The sequence below is a fragment of the Triplophysa dalaica genome, chromosome 1 (genome assembly GCF_015846415.1).
Source record: "Triplophysa dalaica isolate WHDGS20190420 chromosome 1, ASM1584641v1, whole genome shotgun sequence".
NCBI lineage: Eukaryota > Metazoa > Chordata > Actinopteri > Cypriniformes > Nemacheilidae > Triplophysa > Triplophysa dalaica.
The window spans coordinates 760,911-783,920 of NC_079542.1; the positions used below are offsets into that span (position 1 = coordinate 760,911).

Sequence of the window (23,010 nt, forward strand, 5' to 3'; positions counted from 1 at the left end):
AGCCCGCGTACCCTGATGTCACCGGAGATGGGGCCACACGGAGCTGCCAGGTCCTTCGAAGGAGCCGGGAACCTACAGGGCCAGGGCCCCAACGGCTCTTTCCCCCCGACAGCCTCTCCTCGCCAATTCGGGGGTCTGCCTCCTGCCGCTAGGGCGGCGGGAACTTCTGGGCCGGCCTGCTGACGTTGTGGGGACCCCGGACATTTTGTCGACCGATGTCCCATGATGGAGGTCGGCATGATGATCCGGGTAACAGACAACCCACAGGCTGCCCTCGGTCAGGACGGGCTGTACCAGATACCTGTGAGTATTAGGGGGGTACATATCAGGCTTTGGTGGATTCAGGGTGTAACCAAACCTCAATACATCAAAGCCTGACTCAATTTGTGGCAAGGGATACGGGCCGTATGGTTATGGTAAGGTGTGTACACAGGGATGTGGTGAACTATCCTTTGGTGCCCTTGACCATCAAATTTTAGGGGCAAAAACATAGTGTAGACGTGGCTGTTAACGAGCACCTCCGACATCCGCTAATTTTGGGAACAAATTGGCCGTTATTTTCAGTATTACTGGGGCAGTTATGCGCGGATGTTTCTGGGCGCAACCAAAAGCAAGGGGGAGGGGTGGTCGCTCAGTTGGGAGAGGTTGAGCCGGGACCACTGATGACTGGCTCAGAGGGAAATAGCGCTGTGGAGAAAATAAATCTCTCCCAGGGTGATGATTTTCCTCTGGAGCAGTCTCAGGACGACTCGCTCAAAAATGTGCTTGATCAGGTCCGTTCCATCGACGGACAACCTCTCCACCCTGCACAACCGATATCCTACCCCTATTTTGCTACATTAAAAGACCGGTTGTATCAAGTGACCCAAGACACTCAGTCAAAGCAGGATACAACCCAGTTGGTCGTACCAAAGAGCCGTCGGGAAATGCTTTTCCAGGCGGCTCACTGTAATCCAATGGCAGGGCACCTAGGTCAGGCTGCAACTGTCAATCGTCTAACGACCCGATTTTTTTCAGATGGGCTGGTCGAACGCTTTAATCGCACATTAAAAACCATCATCCGGAAATTCGTTCACGAAGACGCCAAGAATTGGGATAAGTGGCTGGAACCCCTGTTGTTTGCGGTCCGCGAGGTCCCCCAAGCCTCCACAGGGTTTTCCCCATTTGAGCTCCTCTACGGTCGTCAGCCCCGCGGGGTTTTAGACGTCCTAAGAGAGGCTTGGGAGGACGGGCCTTCCGCGAGTAAAAATCTAATTCAATATGTCCTGGACCTGCGAACAAAACTCCATACACTGGGACGGCTCTCAATGGAGAATTTGTTACAGGCCCAGGACAGACAGAGCCGACAGTATAACAGGGGCGCCAGACTGCATAAATTTGCACCGGGAGAGAAGGTACTTGTATTACTGCCAACGTCAAGCTCCAAATTGCTCGCCAAGTGGCAAGGACCCTTTGAGGTCACACGACGAATAGGGGATCTCAATTATGAGGTAGTTCGATCGGATAGGAGCGGAGCACATCAAATTTATCACCTCAACCTCCTAAAAAAATGGAGTGAGGCGAACACCGTGATGCTGGCGACGACAGTGAGCAGAGAAGATGATCTCGGGCCGGAGGTGAACACCAAGGTGCAATCCCTCGCTCTGGCTCCAGGGGGAGATCATCTCTCGTCCTCCCAGGTCACGGATGTTGTGCGATTACAAGCAGAATTTGCTGATGTGTTTTCGCCCCTACCCGGTCGCACAAATCTCATAGAGCACCACATTGAGACCAAACCAGGTGCGATAGTGCGAGGTCGCCCATATAGACTACCTGAACACAAAAAAATGGTGGTTCAGAGGGAATTAGAAGCGATGCTGGACATGGGCGTAATAGAAGAGTCCAACAGTGATTGGGCGAGCCCGATAGTCTTAGTGCCTAAAACCGACGGCTCCGTCCGGTTCTGTGTGGACTATCGAAAGGTGAATGCTGTATCGAAGTTCGATGCTTATCCAATGCCACGAATTGACGAATTACTTGACCGACTAGGTACGGCTCGTTTTTATTCGACATTGGATTTAACTAAAGGATATTGGCAGATCCCTCTATCTCCCTTATCCAATGAAAAGACAGCTTTTACCACGCCGTTCGGTTTACACCAATTTGTTACACTTCCGTTCGGGTTGTTCGGAGCCCCGGCGACCTTTCAGCGCCTTATGGACCGCATACTCTGACCGCATGCTGCATATGCCGCCGCGTATCTAGACGATATCATTATATATAGTAATGACTGGGAGCGGCATATGCAACACCTGAGAGCGGTCCTCGCTTCGCTGAGAGGTGCGTGACTAACGGCCAACCCGAAGAAGTGTGCAGTTGGGCGGGTAGAAATAAGGTATCTGGGTTTTCACTTGGGTCATGGGGAGGTGCGTCCCCAAATTAAAAAGACGGCCGCGATTGCGACCGCACCGAGACCCAAGACCAAAAAGGAGGTGAGGCAGTTCCTGGGGCTGGCGGGATATTACAGGCGGTTTGTACCCAATTATTCGGACCTCACCAGCCTGCTGACTGACCTCACTAAAAAGGGGGCACCAGATACCATCCAATGGACGGAGAAGTGCGGGGGTTTATCCAAGTGAAGGCTGCTCTGTGTGGCGGACCGTTATTGCACTCTCCGGACTTTACTCTTCCCTTTCTCTTGCAGACCGATGCATCGGACAGGGGCGTGGGGGCAGTATTGTCCCAGGAGATTGGGGGAGAGGACCGCCCGGTGCTGTACATCAGTCGTAAGCTCTCACAGAGGGAGACGAAGTACAGCACCATCGAGAAAGAATGCCTGGCGATCAGGTGGGCGGTCCGCACCCTTCGCTAATATCTCCTAGGGCGGGAGTTTACGCTCTGTTCGGACCACGCGCTTCTCCAGTGGCTCCAACGCATGAAAGATACCAACGCGCAGATCACTCGTTGGTATCTCGCATTACAACCCTTCAAATTTCAGGTGATCCACAGGCCGGGGACGCAGATGGCTGTTGCTGACTTCCTCTCCAGGGGGGGGGGGGCGGGAAGCTGTAGGCCGGATGGGGCCCCGGCCTGAGTCGGGCGGTGGGGGTATGTGGAGAAGTGGGCGTGGTTCAGCACGGTCTGCGGGAGGAGAGAGTGTCGGGAGAAAGACGGTGAGTAGGCAGATCAACGGTTTAGTGAAAACACCTGCTTCTCGTTCTAGTAATTGGCGGGGAGACGCTATAAAACGGATCGACAGATCCAGAGGCGGGAGAGAGGGAGACTGGGAAAAACGTGTGTGCGTGCCGGAGCCAAAGGGCTGACAAGAAGGAATCTACGATCCAGAAAGATTGTGTAGAAATTTGTATGTTGAAGCCGGAAGTGAATACCCGAAAGTACTTTCGAAATAAAGAGATTCTTACAGTTTTTCCCAGCCACGCCGACCCCGACTCCTTTCTTCCCTCCCATTATTGAACCTGTTTACACAGTTATTAAACCCAAAGGTTCACATACTTTTTCCACCCTGCACTATGAATGTTTACATGTTGTGTTCAATAAAAACATGAAAACGTATAATGTTTGTGCGGTATTAGTTTAAGCAGACTGTGTTTCTCTATTGTTGTGACTTAGATGAAGATCAGAACACATTTTATGACCAATTTATGAAGAAATCCAAGTAAGCCCAAAGGGTTCACATACTTTTTCTTTCAACTGTAGTCACCAATAAATGTTTGTGAAGCAGAAATGGTTCATTCATTCATTATCATTAGTTTACGCCAGTGGCGGCTGCTGATCTTTTAAAGAGGGGAAGCTCATTTTCGGCCTAAATCCTAAAAATTGTCCATTTATTTATATGTAAATTCTGCACTACGTTCCTTTTCAAGAAAATGCTCTGTAACCCTGTCGTACCAACTAGGCGTCTTTTCCAGTGACTTGACCAGTGTCCTCTCAATGGCCAGCAGAGCTAGGCTGCTTAAACGGCCTTGGCCCATTGTGTTACGGGTGTAGAACTTGAGCCGCTTTAAACAGGAGAAGCTCCTTTCTACACCTGCAGATGTAGCTCCAATTGTTGGCACTAATGAGAACAGTTTGTAAAGCTGAGGCATTGCACTGTCCAACTCCATGTCTTTAAGGAACACCATGTAATCACACAGCTTTCCCCTGTTACTCTGCAAGTCCTGATCTGAATACAGGACTTGAAGTTCAGACCTCAGTCTCCTGAATCAAAGTGATGGCCATAACTTTTCAGGACACTTTGGAAGGCCTCCTCTGGAAATGCTTGTCTCATGTCATCAAATTTCCCTGGATTGACTAATTCTAAGAAAAGCATACTTTCCAAATTTGAAAAACGTTGAGGAATCTGCTCCAAGAGGTTATCAAGGATGGCCATGTACAAATTTCTGTAGCGCTCTTGGGGGATCCTGCAATTGGGTCAGACAGTGCTTTCTCATGGGCTCATCTCTTGGGTCTGATGTGAGATCTGCTGCTTTGGCATAAACAGCTTGGAAAGCCCCCTCTGACCTCTTCTCTTTGACAAATGGAAGAAGAGACTCAATTCTTTTCTTGCAGTAAAGAACATCCATCGCTCTCTGTTGGACAATATCAAAGACCACATCAGTCTCAGAGAAGATTTGTTCATATGTGTACAACATGAACACAAACTCAAAATCCTCCAGTTTCCTCACGAAGCCTTTGGCACAATCCAGTGTATCATCATCCATTGTCGTATCTGCAATGATGTTATCAAATGTCTGCAGGAGGCCATCATAATTGTTTGCCACAGTGCTCACAATCCGTGATGTGAAATTCCATCAAGTAGGAGCGTTTCTGGGCAACCTTGAGCAGCCTGCAGACTCCAGAAAAGACGTCCTCTTTGTGGATTTTGAGAAAAATGTGGCAAACCCAGAGAGTGATGCAAAAAACATTCTGCACTCAGGCAAGCATTTGGCCCCCTGTGACAGCACCAGATTCAGTCTGTGTGCATAGCAATGCACAAACATTGCACTGGGGGCTATTGCTTTCACTTTGGCCTGCAGACCATTGAGAGCTGAAGCCATGACAGCAGCCCCATCATAGGTCTGTGCCACAAGCTTATCCTTAAAATTGTAGCCCTGAATGTTCTCATTTAAATCATAAAAAATGGACTGATCATCTTGCCCCCCTGTTACATCAAAAAATCCAATGAAGCGCTCCTGAATTTTACCTACACTATCCACATAGCGAACAATGACAGAGAGTTGGGCACGGCAGGATATATCAGTGGTTTCATCCACCTGCCATCCAAAAAAGGGAGCATCCTGAATTTCATCTCTGATCTGATCAGAAATGGTGGCTGCAAGAGCAGAGATCAAGTCATTTTGAATAGTGTGTGACATACCAGAAAACACAGTTGAGGACTCGAATTGTGTGGACAGGACAGAGTCATATATAGCTAATGTTTCTGTGAACTCTCTGTAATTCCCCTTGTTGGATGATTCACTACTCTCATCATGTCCCCTAAATGACAGCTCCTGCCGGCCAAGCAAGGATGTCACATCAATAAGGCGGTTTAGGAAGGCCCTGTTTTGTTTAAAAGTTTCATTATGTTTAGCCACTTGAATGCGAGCACCTTCATTGATTGCATGCTCAACCCTGATCCTGCCCATGCAACTTAATCTTGCACATGCACTCACATGTTCATTGCTGTTTTCATGCCTTTTATATGCCCTGTCAAAGTTTGACAGATCCCCAAACCCCAATTTTGACCAAACAACACATCCATGAGATGGTTTCATCAAGAGACATGGCCAGCAGTACATTTTCTTTTTCACAGCACTTCCAGTCAGCCAGCTAACTTTGTCATAGCAGGAGAGCTGAAAAGACCTGTTACTTTTCTCTATCTTTTGCACTAAATCAATCTTAGGTGTTGATCTGCCCCGCTGTTTAATTCTAAGTTTCTCCTCTAAGGAAGACTTTCTAATGGCTTTGCCAAAATCAGGTCGACAATATTAGCACTGTCTGCCATCGTGTGCAGTTTGCGAGCTGGCTAGTTCAGACTATATGAATTAATGAACAAACGATCTAATATATATATATATATATATATATTTAACTCAACGGGAGGAAATGTGGGAATTATGTTAAACTGAAACAATGAATGTGGTGTGAAATTGTGTGAAATATACGATGAAGGTTGCAGCAGTTTGTCTTTCGACTACACATGCAAAATCCGTGATGGGACTGAGTTGGAAATGGAGACACAGAGTGATACGCGTCATAATCTGAAGACCACGCCCACACCAACCGTCTCTTTGCATTGCGAGAAACTGCCGCCTCCTTGTCATTTATGATTTATAACAAAAAAAATAAAAAATGTCTAAAAGCTGATATGTGACAATGTGTATAGCAAACAATCTAAAAAAAAACAAGAAATACGTTTTTATAAGCTGTCGACCCCAAAAAACGAGCGTTTAATATAACGGCTCCTGAATGTTTTCTCCTCAGCAAAAAAAAACACGCTTCAACTGATGCCTTCGATGTCTTTTTATTTAACTGTCTTCCTCTCTTGAATCAGGACAATCAACATCCCAAACATCAAATGTACACCGTGAAAAACTGAAAATAAATCAAAATTACAATCAAATTCGTGATGAAATGATTTTGCCACGACGTTGTTCAATATAGCTTATTAAACTGAACAAATATACAAATAAACCATAACCAAGATATATCAACATACCGTGTGCTTTCCAAATCAGGATTCAGGAGACATTAGGAGACATATTTTGATCAACAATCTTCTCAATCTTACACCACTCAATTCGTGTGCTACACCTCGTGTTTCTCTGTTATTTTTCTGGTGTTCACGCAAAAATCAAATCACATAACCAGTATGTCTCATGGTACTAATTTTCTCCAGTAGGTGTCACTATTGCCAAACTATCATGCAAATCAACTATACTCCAAAATAAGTATTCAAGTAATGCATAATATATAAAACAAACCAACAACAACAAAAACCTTCAAAAAGGTGACACAAATATTCAGCAAGAAACTACACTATCTGTGACAGCTACACTGCCACCAAAATTTCAAGGATTTATGTCAGTAATATATATATATATATTTTTTCAAATCAAATAAATCCTGCAATGTTCCTACAAGCTGTTACTTAACATTCATTCCTCTTTCAACACTTTTACAACCAGTGTTAGTTTACCTTTATTTGAATTACACTATTTTAGATTTTGTGGTTTACTCATAGTTCAAGAGTTGTTTTCAACTATTACTACTAACCTTTGGATTGGACGCTCTAAAAAGGATATGTGTGTCAATCGTTCACCCTTTTTTCCTAATTTACTTTGTCCCATTTGGAGTTTAACCTTTCGCACCAACCCATCATCATCTGCCCTTGTCTCAACGACTCTAGCTAGCCTCCATTCATTTCAGGGAACATTGTCCTCCTTGAGAATTACTACATCTCCAACGTGAACATTTCTTCTAGGCGTGTGCCACTGTTGTCTGAGGCTGATGTTGACCAGGTATTCTATGCGCCATCTGCTCCAAAACTGTTCCGACAAGTAGTGCACTCTCCTCGATCTTTTCCTAGTGTACAAATCTTCACGGACAAATTTGCCAGGAGGAGGAAGGGACACTGAGGTTTTCATTGTGAGCAGATAATTAGGTGTCAAAGGCTCAACACTCTTCGGGTCATTTATTGTGTTAGTGGTAAGTGGACGACTATTCACAATTGACATTGCCTCTTAAAAAAAATGTCCTTAATGACGCGTCATCCAGTCTTCCTTTAGCTTGTGCTAGAACAGCGTTCATCACATTCCTAACCGTCCTTATTTGGCGTTCCCACACACCTCCCATGTGGCTTGCTTCAGGAACATTCTTAATGAAGTCACATTGTTTGCTTGCAAGATAGGTAGAGATCCTCTCTTGATCCAGATCCTTCAAACCTTTCTCAAGCTCATTCTTATCCCCCACGAAATTCGTGCCTTGGTCAGATCTAATCTGTCTCACGGCTCCTATGATTGTTAAAAGGTTTCTTATTGCCTTCCCATAAGGGCAGTAAATCGCTCTCCCGCTCTTTCTCATTCACAACTCCTTCCTGGTGGAACATTCTTCCTATCTCTGTCCGTTCAACCACATCTCTCAAAACATTTAAAAAACTACTTAAAACCATCTCTTCTGTGAATACTTGACAAACAAATGAGAAAAAAAAGATTAAAAAAAATACACTAACCCTTTCTCTCAACAGGTAGTGTTCTAGCTTTTGTTGAAACCAGTAACTTTGTATTGGCACCTAATGTATTATGGCTCCTGTATGAACTTTCGCTTATTGCTCCTAAACTCTTTGTAAGTCGCTTTGGATAAAAGCGTCTGCTAAATGTCTAAATGTAAATGTAATGTAAATGATTGCTATGAAACATCTTAAGGCATTCAGAAATCCATCGGTGAACTAACAGTCCAAACCTCTTGAATTCCCTTCGACCTTGTTTTGTGTAGAAGGGGCCGAAACAGTCGACACCAGAATACAAGAATGGAGGCGAGGGTTCCACTCGGTCAGCTGAAAGGTCAGCCATACGTTGTTCTTCGACTGATCTACGCAGCTTTCTGCAAGTAACACAATTTTTTTTATGCTCTTGGCCACTACATTGCTTGGACCTAACCAATAGCCACTGGCTCGGAGTTCATTCAAGGTTTGACCTCGGCCTTGATGTTGAGTTTTCTTGTGACAAAGGTCAAGTATTAGTTGTGTGACAATGCCTTCCTTAGGAAGAATACCTGGATGTTTCAACTCAAATACTGCGTTAGACTTTCTTAATCGTCCTCTAACCCTGAGCAGTTCATCCTGGAGGATGGGATCAAGTTGGTATAACTTGTTATTCTTAGGCAATTTAGCAGGGTTTTGACTGAGCAATTTCAGTTCTTCTTCAAAGGCTTCCTTTTGTGCTGCCTTGATGAGCACAAGAGTTGCTTTCTTTTTCTCCTCTACACTAATGAACCTTGACTCGTCTTTGTTCACCAGTCTTTTGAGCCTAGCAATAGCATTGATGGCTGTATTCCAATCTGAGAATCTTGAGAGTCTTTCAAGAAAGCTACCTCTTACACAAGCATCTGTTTTCAGGACCTTTACCTCAGGGTCACCTACAAGAAGCACTGGAGATTTTTCATGAGCGCTAATCTCTTGTTCCCATAAGAACTTGGGACCTATCAACCAATTTGAGTCCATCAGGTCTGCCACCTTGAGACCCCTAGACGCACAGTCTGCAGGATTCTGACTTGTTTCCACATAGAACCATTGTCTTGGATCTGTAGAGTCTCTTTTCTTCTGTACACGATTAGCGACAAAGACATGAAAGCGCCGGGCTTCATTCTTGATGTACCCTAGCACTACCTGGGAATCCGTCCAGAAAAACTCCTCATTTACCTTCAGATCAAGCTCTTCCCTAAGAACATGACTTACTGCCGCAGAAACTGTGGCTGCGGTCAGCTCAAGGCGTGGTATGCTGAAAACCTTTGTGGGGGCTACTCTGGCCTTACCCATAACCAGTGCACAATGTACTAGTTCATCAGCAACAATTCTGATGTATGAACACTGCCCATAACCCTCACAGCTGGCATCTGAAAAATGTTGCAGTTCTATTTTCTGGATTTTGCCCATATCTCCAGGAATAAAGCATCTTGGAATTTTAACCCTTTGGAGATTCTCCAAGTTATTGATCCATGTATCCCACTTTGGCTTCAGATCAGAGGGAAGAGGATCATCCCATCCTACCCCTCGTTTGCACATCTCCTGAAGCACTCTCTTCCCAGTCAAGATATAGGGAGCGAGAAACCCTAATGGGTCGTACACACTTGCAACCACAGACAGAATTCCACGCCGAGTAGCAGCCTTTCCATTAAGGTCAACTTTGAAAGAGAATGTATCAGTCTCTATGTTCCACTTTACTCCTAGTACACTCTGCATTGGAAGCTAATTGTAGTTTAGATCTACATTCTTCACTACAGTGGCACGCTCGCTTTCTGGAATTGCACTCAAGACTTCTCTGCTATTGGACACAAACTTGTGCAAACGCAGTTTTCCCTTAGCCAAGGCTTCTTGCGCTTCACTAACCAACTTGTTGGCCTTCTCGATAGAATCAACGCTGACAAGTCCATCATCCACATAGAATTTTTTGCGGATGAAGCTCGCTCCTAGTGGGTAGTCCTTTTCATACTTTCAGGCAAGATATTTCATGCCGTAGTTCGCACAACCTGGAGAGGATGCAGCTCCGAAAATATGCACTCGCATGCGGTATTCCTTGGGTTCCCTTTCGGTGTTCCCGTTTTCCCACCAGAGGAATCTCAGGTAATCACGATCATCTGGACTGACGTGAAATCGGTGGAACATCTTGTCCACATCACAAACATCGCAATCTGATGCTGACGAAATCTGCACAACACTCCTGTTAGAGCATTTGTTAAGTCTGGACCTGTGAGTAAGTGGTCATTTAGAGATGTACCTTCAAATTTGGCTGAGCAGTCAAATACCACTCTTATTTTTTCTGGCTTCCTGGGATGATACACCCCATGGTGCGGAATGTAACATGCATTGCCTCCTTTTGGTTTGGTGTCTGCTTCTTCGGCATCACCATCTCTAAAGACACTATCCATAAATCTCACATAGTCTTCTCTGTACTTGGATTTCGCTCTAGTTTTCTTTTCAAATGTTTCAAACGAACAGTAGCAAGCTGCTTATTATTCGGTAATTGAGGATGCTCTCTGAAAGGTAAGGGCATTTCCACATGTCCTTCTTTGTTGTGTTGAGTCATTTAATCCAACTGTTGAAGAAATTGAATGACCTCCTGAGATAATGTCTTTTCTCTTGAGTCTGTATCCCGAAAATCCGCTTCTAATGTCCTGATTACAGAAGCAGGTGTTATTGCTGGGAGTTCCTTCACAGAAATTCGCTGACAGAATCCTGTTACATTTCTAGAGCAAATATGGGGTGTAATTGATCCCACTATACTCCAGCCTAAGTCTGTCTTGACTGCATATGGTTCGTGATCCTTCCCTGATATCACTTGGGTTGGCTTCAGAGCCCTTGGACAATCAAAGCCAATTTGAAGCCCTGCTGGACAATTCATCAAATCTGGCATCTGGTTTGCAACACTGAGCAGGTGAATCCATCTCTGAGCCTTTCTGCAAGTAGGAATGCTATCTCGTTCCAAGGGAATGTATTCTCGAGTGTATACGGGTGGCAACTCTATGTACTCTTGCAGACCATAACCTCTCACTCTTAGTCCAACTGCTCTCTGACAATTATCTATTGAAGCTCTATCAGTCATTGTGGACAGCTTTAATTTCACAGGTTCTGTGTTTACTTGCAGTTTATCACAGATGTCTTGATTGTACTGCACTGCGTGTCCAGGAATGCGTAGGCTAAAATTTCTGGGCTGTCCTTTGTTGCACAAGAGAGCCATACTGGAACAATCATCGAAGAGTGATTACCATTATCCATCTCCACACTGCATGAGCTAGTGAAAGTCCTTTCATCAAGTGAAGCTTCTGGCTTTCCTCCTTGAGAGCGTTCCTCGTGAAGTGGAGAGGGGTGACTCTGCCTGCAGATGTTGCAAGTAGCTCGCTTCCTACAGATTTTGGAGACATGGCCGACTCTGAGACAACCAAAGCACATCTTGTTATTTATGACAAACCTTTTCTTCTCCTCAAGAGGCATTGCTGCAAGCCGTTCACATTTGTATATAAAATGTTTTTGCTGACAGCAGACACATTCTATTTGTCTCTTATCCTGAGTGTCAGAAGGGTTTAGTTTGGAGCCTCTCCCTTTTTTTTAATGCACTCTTTGAAATGGATTTAACATTTTGCGCCAGAGCATTGGCCTTGCTACGTTTCTGCTCTTTCCCAGGCCTTTCTTCGGCATGCTTTAAAGCAAGTAGAGAGGAAACTGGATTACATGCAATACATGCCTCCTCTGCCACAAAGTCTGAAAAGTCAGCGAAGCTTGGGTATGGCCCTCTCTTCATCTAGTGCTTTAGTGACATACCTATTCCACCGAGTGGTTATCCAGTCAGGAAGTTTCTGCAGCAATTTCTGGTTTTCTTCACAATCGTCCAAAACTCTCAAACCATGTACATGAGGCATTGCATTTTTGCAAGAGATGAGGAAATCACTAAACTCCCTTAATTTCAGTGATTCTTTGGGTCCAAGTTTTGGCCAGTTATTTAGCTTTGCTCTAAATGCTCTTTGAACTACAAAGGGATGTCCATAACGTTTGTTCAGGGCATCCAAGCTTGTGTGTATGCATCCTCATTACTCAAAATGTTCCCTCTAGTACACTAAGCGCATCTGCACTTATGTACCTTTTCAGATAGAACAACCGATGTGCTGGGCTCGTACAGTTCGTTTCGATCAAAGCTTTAAAGCAGGTGCGCCATTCAGTGAACATGAGTGGGTCACCTGTAAACATGAATGGCTCTGGAGCTGGAAGTTTGGTCATTGCCAAGGATTCTTTTAGTGCTTTCACTAACAAGACCTCATCTACTTTTGTCTCTAGCTCATTTTCAGAGCAAGGTTGAGCTAAAGTTTCCTGGGAAACCTTGACGCATGAACGATTATTGTGGTGCAGTGGAAACTGACTTGGAGGCATAGTGCTTCTTTCTTTAGCATCTCCTATTTCAGCATTCAATCTTGATTCCTCTTCTGCATATACAATGTATTCAGCTTCCATTACTTCAAGATCCCTTTGCTCCTCCAGCATCTTTAACCTCTCTTGTTGGGCTAGTATCTCTTTTCTCTGAGCTGAGATTTCATTTTCTCTCTTTAGTTCAGCACGTTTCGCAGCTATGCGTGCCGCTGCTTCCGCTCTTTTTGTGGACATATGACTTCCCTGCTGACTATCTCTTTCAGCTCTCGACACAGTTGATCCATAAATTGACCTGGCGTCATCTCTTTGTAGTAGCTGAAAGAGTGTTTCCTTTACAGCTTCAGCATCAAACTTCTTAATGCCAACTTCAGCGCAACATCTTTTCAGTAGTGCAGTTATTTCACTAGTAACTGAAGTGCAGCTATCCATTCTCCTTCTTATATCTTGAGATAGGACATTCAGTGCGCAAATACTCTCATATATTTGTTTTAACTCTGCTTCACGTGTCTCAGCCGTCACCATCATATCATATAACGTGTAGGGACCTAAGATCTGATGAACTGAGCTTCAGCTTTGAAATTTAAGTACGTGAACAAAAACTTCCGTTCTCTTTTTGCTAATTCGTCATGTCTCAACTCAAGCATTTTTTCTGTTGGATGACTTTCTCTTTCTGATCGCCTAACTTCTTGCTCAACTTGTGATGATAATTCCTGAAATCTTGTCTTATTAACTTCCATATCTGCATTAATTTCAGCTAAGCGTTGTTCATATTTTTGTCTGTCAGAGGCATCAATTTCCGTTTCCAAATTCCCCTCTAATTGTATATTTTCTTCTTCAAGAGCTTGAATCACTTTGTCTAAGACAGAGCTCTCTGATCTACTTTGATCCATGTCGGTAACTTAATATAAACCACACTATTATTCAGCTTTAAACACTGATTTACAAGCTGTGAATCCAAAAGTAGAAACTCTTAATGACAGCTGAATTGTCCAAAAACAACGCAACGTTGTTACCTTGTGGCTGTTCGTCGTCACTGCAGCAATATCGTCTTGCGCCGCACGCGAAGCACAATAGAGTTTCAATGCGATGAAATCGCGTTGCTCAGTTGAATGGCGACGTCATAACTTTCACCAATGGCTGCAGTTTTCCACCGGGGTCTTCTGGAGTATGCTCTTCACATCGAGGTTCTGGCGATCTTTCCGTTTCCACGACAAACTCCTGCACTCTTCCAGGGGGGTGTAAATACACGTTTTTCAGCAGGGATGCCCAGACTTCCCTCTCCCTAGACACAGTCTCTCCAGCGTGTCCTAGGTCTTCCCCGGGGTCTCCTCCCGGTGGGACATGCCCGGAACACCTTCCCGGGAAGGCGTCCAGGGGGTATCCGGAAAAGATGCCCGAGCCACCTCAGCTGGCCCCTCTCGATGTGGAGGAGCAGCGGATCTACTCTGAGCTCCTCCCGAGTGACCGAGCTTCTCACCCTATCTCTAAGGGATCGCCCAGCCACCCTGCAGAGAAAGCTCATTTCGGCCGCCTGTATCCGGGATCTTGTCCTTTCGGTCATGACCCACAGCTTATGACCATAGGTGAGAGTGGGAACTTAGATTGACCGGTAAATCGAGAGCTTCGCCTTGCGGCTCAGCTCCTTCTTCACCACGACAGACCGGTACAGTGACCGCATTACTGCAGAAGCTGCACCGATCCGTCTGTCAATCTCCCGTTCCATCCTTCCCTCACTCGTGAACAAGACCCCCAGATACTTGAACTCCTCCACTTGAGGCAGGAACTCTCCACCTACCTGAAGTGAGCAAGCCACCCTTTTCCGACTGAGAACCATGGCTTCAGATTTGGAGGTGCTGATTCTCATCCCAGCCGCTTCACACTCAGCTGCAAACCGTCCCAGTGCATGCTGAAGATCCTGGTCTGATGGGGCCAGCACGATGACATCACCCGCAAAGAGCAGAGATGAAATCGTGTGGTCCCCAAACCCGACGCCCTCCGGCCGCGCCTAGAAATTCTGTCCTTAAAAATTATGAACAGAACCGGCGACAAAGGGCAGCCCTGCCGGAGTCCAACATGCACCGGCAACAAGCCTGACTTACTGCCGGCAATGCGAACCAAGCTCCTACTCCGGTCGTACAGGGACCGGATGGCCCTTAGCAAAGGGTCCCGAATCCCATACTCCCGGAGCACCCTCCACAAGATGCCGCGATGGACACAGTCGAATGCCTTCTCCAAATCCACAAAACACATGTGGATTGGTTGGGCAAACTCCCATGAACCCTCCAGCACCCTGGAGAGGGTATAGAGCTGGTCCAGTGTTCCACGACGTCGTTCAATATAGCTTATTAAACTGAACAAATATACAAATAAACCATAACCAAGATATATCAACATACCGTGTGCTTTCCAAATCAGGATTCAGGAGACATTAGGAGACATATTTTGATCAACAATCTTCTCAATCTTACACCACTCAATTCGTGTGCTACACCTCGTGTTTCTCTGTTATTTTTCTGGTGTTCACGCAAAAATCAAATCACATAACCAGTATGTCTCATGGTACTAATTTTCTCCAGTAGGTGTCACTATTGCCAAACTATCATGCAAATCAACTATACTCCAAAATAAGTATTCAAGTAATGCATAATATATAAAACAAACCAACAACAACAAAAAACCTTCAAAAAGGTGACACAAATATTCAGCAAGAAACTACACTATCTGTGACATTTAAGGACATAAAAGTGGATTTAAAATAGATGACAGACCCTCCAATCATCACGCAGACGCTCGGAGTCCGGGCCAGCCCACTCCTCCATTCATCCCAGAGACGCTGAGCGTCCGTGGGCGGGACATAATCGCAGCATTATCCAATGACCGTCTTGTTTCTAAGCACTGAAAAAAACTGTTTAAAGCAGCCCCATTGAAGTCAATGGACGCTGGGCTTCAACAGAGTAATATACTGTACGCTACAGGAATGAATGAGAAGGAAATCGAGTCAGCCGACCTAAGTAGCTGATTCTGAACGAAATTGTTTTCGTTCGAGATGAACGTGTTTAACGCATTTTTAGTCAATAAAATGTTAACATAATAGTACATATATTTGACCATTCATTTTTTGACAATTATAGGGGAAGCTGAGCTTCCCTTGCAGTCTTAAAGAAATTGCGTCTGGTTTACGCCCCTCACATGTTGCCCTTGTAACCTCCACTTAGTTTCTCACCTATTTAAAGCTCTTGAACTCAGCATGAAACAAGACAGAAAACACATCAGTGTTGTTTTCTTCTCATATTGTACAAATTTCTTGATTTGGGAACTCTTAATGTTCCTGGCGTCTTTCTGAAGGATTTGTTGTGTTTTTGAAATCTGACTATGGTCTGTTTCACTGGCATGGAGATTTCCCTAAACCATATCATGTTCCAAATGCAAACACCATGTGTAGAATCAACTCCTGACCTTCAACATTGGATCATTTATGAAGAAATAATTGATGGATTTTAAGCCTACACCATCGGCTAATCTTTATGTCAAAACACTGTAAACAAAGCTGAGAGGGGACACTTTGAGGCAATATTTAATCTACCACTGAAACTCCAATACATTTTGGTACACAGCTAAAATAAAAAAGTGCTTCAAATATATGAATACCTAACTCTACTCAACTTAACTTTTATTTATATATCGCTTTTTGCAGTTTTCATTGTGTATAAGCAGGAAGAAAACATGTTAACTATAAGCAATACATGAAATAACAGACAAGCACACTAACACACACCAAACACACGGTCAGATATATGTGATATTATACACTGTACTTTACTGTAATTTTGATTTGATAACTTCCTGATTATTTTTGTTTCCTTTTCTAGTAAAAATATTTAAAACTTCATTAATTACGATAAATTTATATTAAGAGAAAATTTAACTAGGAGATATAGTCTTGTTTTATGAAAGAACATATACAGTTGTGTTCAAAATTATTCTACCCCCACTGAAATTGATTGTTTTGGTCGGTTTGACATTGATTATGATCATTCAGTCATCCTGCTTACAATTTAATCAAAGAGGAACGTGTAGGTCAGACAAATATAACATAACATTTATAATGAAATAACCACAAATGTCTTTTCTGAGCTCACATCATTATCAGTTTTATTCAACCCCCAAGTGACATTCAATCTTAGTACTTAGTACAACATCCTTTTACAGTTATAACAGCTTTTAAACGTGAAGCATAGCTTGACACAAGTGTCTTGCAGCGATCTACGGGTATCTTCGCCCATTCATCATGGGCAAAAGCCTCCAGTTCAGTCACATTCTTAGGCTTGCGCACTGCAACTGCTTTCTTTAAGTACCACCAGAGGTTCTCAATCGGATTTAAGTCTGGTGACTGCAATGGCCACTTCAAAATGTTCCAGCCTTTAATCTGCAACCATGCTCTAGTGGACTTGGAGGTATGCTTGGGATCATTGTCCTGTTGAAAGGTCCAACGTCTTCCAAGCCTCAGGTTTGTGACGGACTGCATCACATTGTCATCCAATATCTCCTGGTACTGAAGAGAATTCATGGTACCTTGCACACACTGAAGCTTCCCAGTACCTGCAGAAGAAAAACAGCCCCAAAGCATGATTGACCCCCCGCCATGCTTCACAGTAGGCAAGGTGTTCTTTTCTTCATAGGCCTTATTCTTCCTCCTCCAAACATAGCGTATATCCATGGGCCCAAACAGTTCTAATTTTGTTTCATCAGTCCACAGAACACTATCCCAAAACTTCTGTGGTTTGTCCACATGACTTTTGGCATACTGCAGTCGACTCTTCTTATTCTTTGGGGACAGCAAGGGGGTGCGCCTGGGAGTTCTGGCATGGAGGCCTTCATTACGCAGGGTGCGCCGTATTGTCTGAGCAGAAACTTCAGTACCCACATCTGACAAATCTTTTCTCAGTTCCTCAGCAGTAACACGGGGACTTTTCTCCACTCTACGCTTCAGGTAGCGCACAGCAGTCAAAGTCAGCATCTTCTTTCTGCCACGACCAGGTAGCGTTTCAACAGTCCCCTCTGCCTTGAATTTGCGAATGATGCTTCCTATGGTGTCTCTTGGTATGTTTAACATCTTTGCAATCTTCTTATAGCCAATGCCCTTCCTGTGAAGAGTAATCACCTGTTCTCTTGTCTTCCTGGACCATTCTCTTGACCTCACCATGTTTGTAACCACACCAGTAAATGTCTAGAAGGAGCTGAGTATCACAGTCATTTTAAAGCTGCCTTATTGGTGCTTATTAGGCTTTATTGCTGCTCCCTGATATCCACAGGTGTTTTCAATACCTGATTGAAAACACTTCATTGAACCTCTGTTCTTCAGAGTGGTAGTCTTTAAGGGGTTGAATAATTATGTCAATGAAGAATTCACAAAAGAATCATTTACTACTGTATTACAAAACTAATTGATGTCATTTTAGTTGCATATGGTTCTTTAAGAAGTCCTTGTAGGATTTCATTCGGAATACAATTACAAATGTACACTAAATTCCCTAAAACCATTTACAGCATTGGGGGTTAAATAATTTTGAACACAACTGTAAGAACTAGTTAAGTCTATGTTTGAAACAAATTTGTCAATTAAATCTACTGCAAAGTTTTTGTTAATGTGCTATCATGAACACATAATTAAAAGAATGATCAGTATCTGCTCGAGGAAGGATATGGACATGTGTGGTTCACTTGGGGCGGAGTGATAATAGTGATAATAACATGGCAATGGATCCTGTCATCATGTGTGATCATGGACTCAAACATCAGACAAAGTGTGTGTACTCGCCTCTGTCCTCCTCCTGTTCTTCTTCTTTCTTGGGAAGTTGTGTCCAGGACAGTTTGAAATCAGAGATGTGTGATCCCAGAACAGACTCCAGCTAAAATACATCAAATATAATCCACACATGAAACATACTGTCATTTCTCATTCTCTCATCATATATTTACACACATCAAAAACTCTCATATATCACTTCTCTCTTCAATCATCACATTTACTTTTGTGTATTAAGACTCTTTTTCTCACCTGATGGAGGATTTCATCGCTCTCAGCAACTACATCACCACTGGAGGAAAACTTCAACCTCAGAAAGGTTTTTCTTTTATGAACTAAAACTGAAAACACATATTCAACAATCATATACAAATGAAAAAACGGATATTTTGTGTAAACATTGTCGTCCGTACTGAAACTTTGTATTGACAAAACAATCCAGTTTATTGAATAGTGATAAATGTGTGTTTTTGTGTATTTGTGTAGTGGATCAGCTGTGATTGAGATGAATGAGAATACAAACAGATGATTTTCGTCAGAAACTTCTTAAATCAATACTTAATTTCCGACATCAATCACATTCACACATTCACATCACCTCATATCAACACACATTCACACCATGAGTTTTAATGTACAAATATTCACACTGAAATAAATGAAACAAATAAACATTCTATATCGATATATCTCATTTGAAATGATCTCTCAAAAGACTGTATAGTTTGAAGAATGGAGCGTTTCACACAAATACCAGTTCTACCAAACAGAATAACTTTTTAGGAATTACGTTCTCCATAGACCTCCACTTCACACAGAGAGAGATGTGATGTACGTCCTGACATGACCACATTCACATAACGTCCATCCATCCCACGACATGAGTAACTGATGGAGTTAGCAGCTAGAGGATCAGAAGTTACAGCACATCTGGAGAGAGATAGAATCAATGAATCTGGTGTTTCAATCACTCAATGAAAAGTGTAAAAAGGACGTCATGAACAACTTTACATGGGATTGTTGTTTCCATTGTTCTCCAGTGAGTTTCCAATACGAATCTCTGCTCCGTTGGCTTCATTTAAATAGTCGTCATGAGCAGTGATGATCACTGTACTAATATAATAATAATCCAAGAGATCCAACCTCCACCATGGGTTACTCTCAGATAATGTAGACGAGCAGTAGTTAAGAGCATCTCCATTTTTTACACTGTCTATGGCATGTTGAGCTTTCCAGCCGGTAGATGACTGTGTAGCTGTTCCTCTGAATGCTAAATTCTCTAGAAAATAAATATTGAAATACAGTCGATCAGACAGTGTGTAGATTTATAAAAAAACACATCTGTGAGAATCAACTCAGAATCATTTGAATCATTTTTACTCTTATGTTCACAATGGACCCACAGCTTCTTTAAACAGCTAAAACACTTTTATACTACATTGAAATATAAGACTTATACTTCATAATTTTTCATCATATTTTACACAAAAAATGTTAAAAGTCTACAACACACGGAAAAAAACACATTTGATGGATGACTCAAATTATAAATCATAACTTTTGAACATTACATACATTTCAACAGTAAAATTTTTGGATAAAAGCGTCTGCTAAATGGCTAAATGTAAATGTACTGATCTGTTATGACTCTATTTTCTTCTCTACTCTTTAAAGAAAATGAAAAAAATGAATGAATGGTTCTGTATACTGTGTTAGGTTATATGAGACCAGTCTTCTTTTTTTGATTGCACTTATGCTTTTGTTGTACTTATGCTGTCCCAATTTCTTCCATTGCCTACCCCACATGTAAGTCGCTTTGGATAAAAGCGACTGCTAAATGACTAAATGTAAATGTAAAATCAATCTAATAGTAGAGAAGTATGTTTCAGAAATAACCTGAAGCAAAGACTTCCACTTCACACAGAATGAGCATAGCTGTAAGTCCAGTCTTGATCACATTCACATAACGTCCCGACATCCCATGACATGAGAAACTCTGAGTATTACCAGGTAAATAGGAAGTAACATCACATCTAGAGAGAGAAAATCAAATAATCTCTATACAGGTGTTTCCATCCATCAATCAATCAATCAATCAATGAAAAGTGTTAAAGTGATGTCATGAATAACTTTACCTGGAATTGTTGTTTCCATTGTTTTCCAGTGAGTTTCCAATACGAATGTCTGCTCCACTGACTTCACCGTAATAGTAGTCACGCGCAGTGATGATAACTCTACTGATGTTATAAATATTCAAGAGATCCAACCTCAACCATGGGTCAGCTTTAGATTCTGTTCCAGAGCAGTATGGATCACCAAATACATCTGGACCGTATTTTATTCCGTCTATGGCAAGGTGAGGTATCCAGTTGGAGTATGTGGATGACTGTGTAACTGTTCCTCTGAATGCTAAATTCCCTAGAAAAGATATATTGAAAAACAGTTGATCAGTCAGTCTGGAGATATATAAACACATAACCTTGTGACAATCACCTTTAAACCACAGTCTCTGTAAACAGCTAAAAAACTTGAACCTGATACTTCATGACTGTTCAAAGATTAAAGTCAATTTATTATTTACAAGAATCTTGGACTTTTAAACTAAAACTACAACGCATAGGCATTTATTATTTAATTGTCGATTTTTATCAAATTAATTTAATTTGGTACAATCAGTATCAGGAATGACCTGTTGCGTAGACCTCCACCTCACACAGAGAGAGTTGACTCGTCTTTCCAGTCATGACCACATTCACATAACGTCCCACTATCCCATTACATGAATACGTGACAGTGTAATAAGCTCCAAGATCAGAAGTCACAGCACATCTAGAGAGAGAGTTAATCAATGAATGTCTCCTGAGGTGTTTCAATCAATCAATCACTGAAACGTGTTGAAGTGACGTCATAAATAACTTTACATGGGATTGTTGTTTCCATTGTTCTCCAGTGAGTTTCCAACATGAATCTCTGCTCCGTTGGTCTGATACAAACAGCAGCTTGATATAGCTGTGATGATGACAGTTTTAATCTCATATATATCCAGTAGATCCAACCTCCACCATGGGTTACTCTCAGATAATGTAGCAGAGCAGTGTGTAGAAGCATCTCCATATCTCACACCATCTATGGCATGTTGAGCTGCCCAGGCAGTACGTGTAGATGACTGTGTAACTGTACCTTTCAATGCTAAATTCTCTAGAAAATATATAATCAAAGATAGCTTATCAGTTTGATTTATGAAACTTATACAACTTTAACATTTACAGATGAATATGAGGTTAAAGTCAAGAATTGTCATGATTTGCAAGGACGAACCCAAGTGCAGGCAAGCACGAGACAAGATGGTAGGGGAAACACAGGACTTTATTAACAAAGAACACTATAAACTGAAAAAACAAAACCCACGAGGGTGAAAACAAAACAGGATAAATAATAAGCTTAAACAAGGACTAGAACACTGACTAACTAGACTATATAACAAACACTGGAAACAATCACTAAACTAACACTTACTAAGATACGATGAAAACAGGAACTTGGGAGACAAGGTACACAACATTTACATACAACGAACCAGCACAGGACAATGAAACATGAGAGGTATAAATAGGGAGACAAATATAGGGTAATTAATAGGGGCCAGGTGACACAGATAAAGCACTAAGGGGAAGCTAATGAGACGGAAAGGGCGGGGAGAGTATGGAAGGCCAAAAGGTCAACAAACGTCTCTCCCCACATGTAACAGAGGATTCTGTTTTGGTTCTGCCTCAAGACCAGGAACTAATCAACCAAGACAGGCAGAACCGTGACAAGAATGTTAGATTTGATTATTGTCTGTATGATGAGCTGAACAAGAAGTCTAATGTGAGTATATTTTCTGGATCGTCTCACATATGTTTTGAAGTGATCAACTGTGTCTGGATGTATTCATTCTTCACACATCAAAAGCATAACAGTGATTTGAAAACAGTAATATAAATGAAATAAAAATGATGTGAATATCTGCTAAACTCTAAATCTGTTGATGATATTTCCAGCTGAAGCTCTTGAAAGACTGAGCGTTCCCTTTCTGTCGGTCTCTCGACGTTGTGTGGAGAACGACAGATGGGGTTCGCCCTTGAGAACCAATCAACTCTGACTACTATAGAAAAGGCCAATGAAATTTGGCGAATGAAATTTGCATGCCGGGCTCCGCCCCCGGATATCCGGTATAAAAGGAAGCCGGCGTGCAGCATTCATTTACCTTTTGTTCTTCAGAGCCTTCGCTCATGACTACGAACAGAACGAATTCAACAAATTCTTCTTCTTCTACATTGCCGGATCTACGACGTGTAGCAGCGGATCGTCCCTACCTGCAGCGACCTTCCCCTGGACGTCTCGGCAGTTCCGAGGTGTGTGAGATTTTATCTAAAAGTCCTTTTCAGGACTGACTGAGCATTCTCCAGCGAGACTGTTCTCTTTGGTGCGGCAGGGAATGGACACGATCGCTGCATTAGGTGTGTGGGCATCCAGCACACTGAAGCAGCGTTCGTTGACACATCTGCCCGCACTGCGGGCAGATTGTCATTCAGAAGTTGCGGTCACGGGT

At 42.8% G+C, this 23,010-nt stretch overlaps 1 long non-coding RNA gene across 1 annotated transcript; it reads right to left on the reverse strand.

The window, feature by feature from the left end:
• Positions 1-19,637: 19,637 nt before the first annotated feature.
• On the reverse strand, positions 19,638-20,690 carry LOC130437728 (uncharacterized). The gene is made up of 3 exons (XR_008909224.1): positions 20,555-20,690; positions 20,316-20,452; positions 19,638-19,698 (listed from the first exon to the last, which is right to left on the reverse strand). It is a non-coding gene; the product is annotated as an uncharacterized LOC130437728 (long non-coding RNA).
• Positions 20,691-23,010: the final 2,320 nt, after the last annotated feature.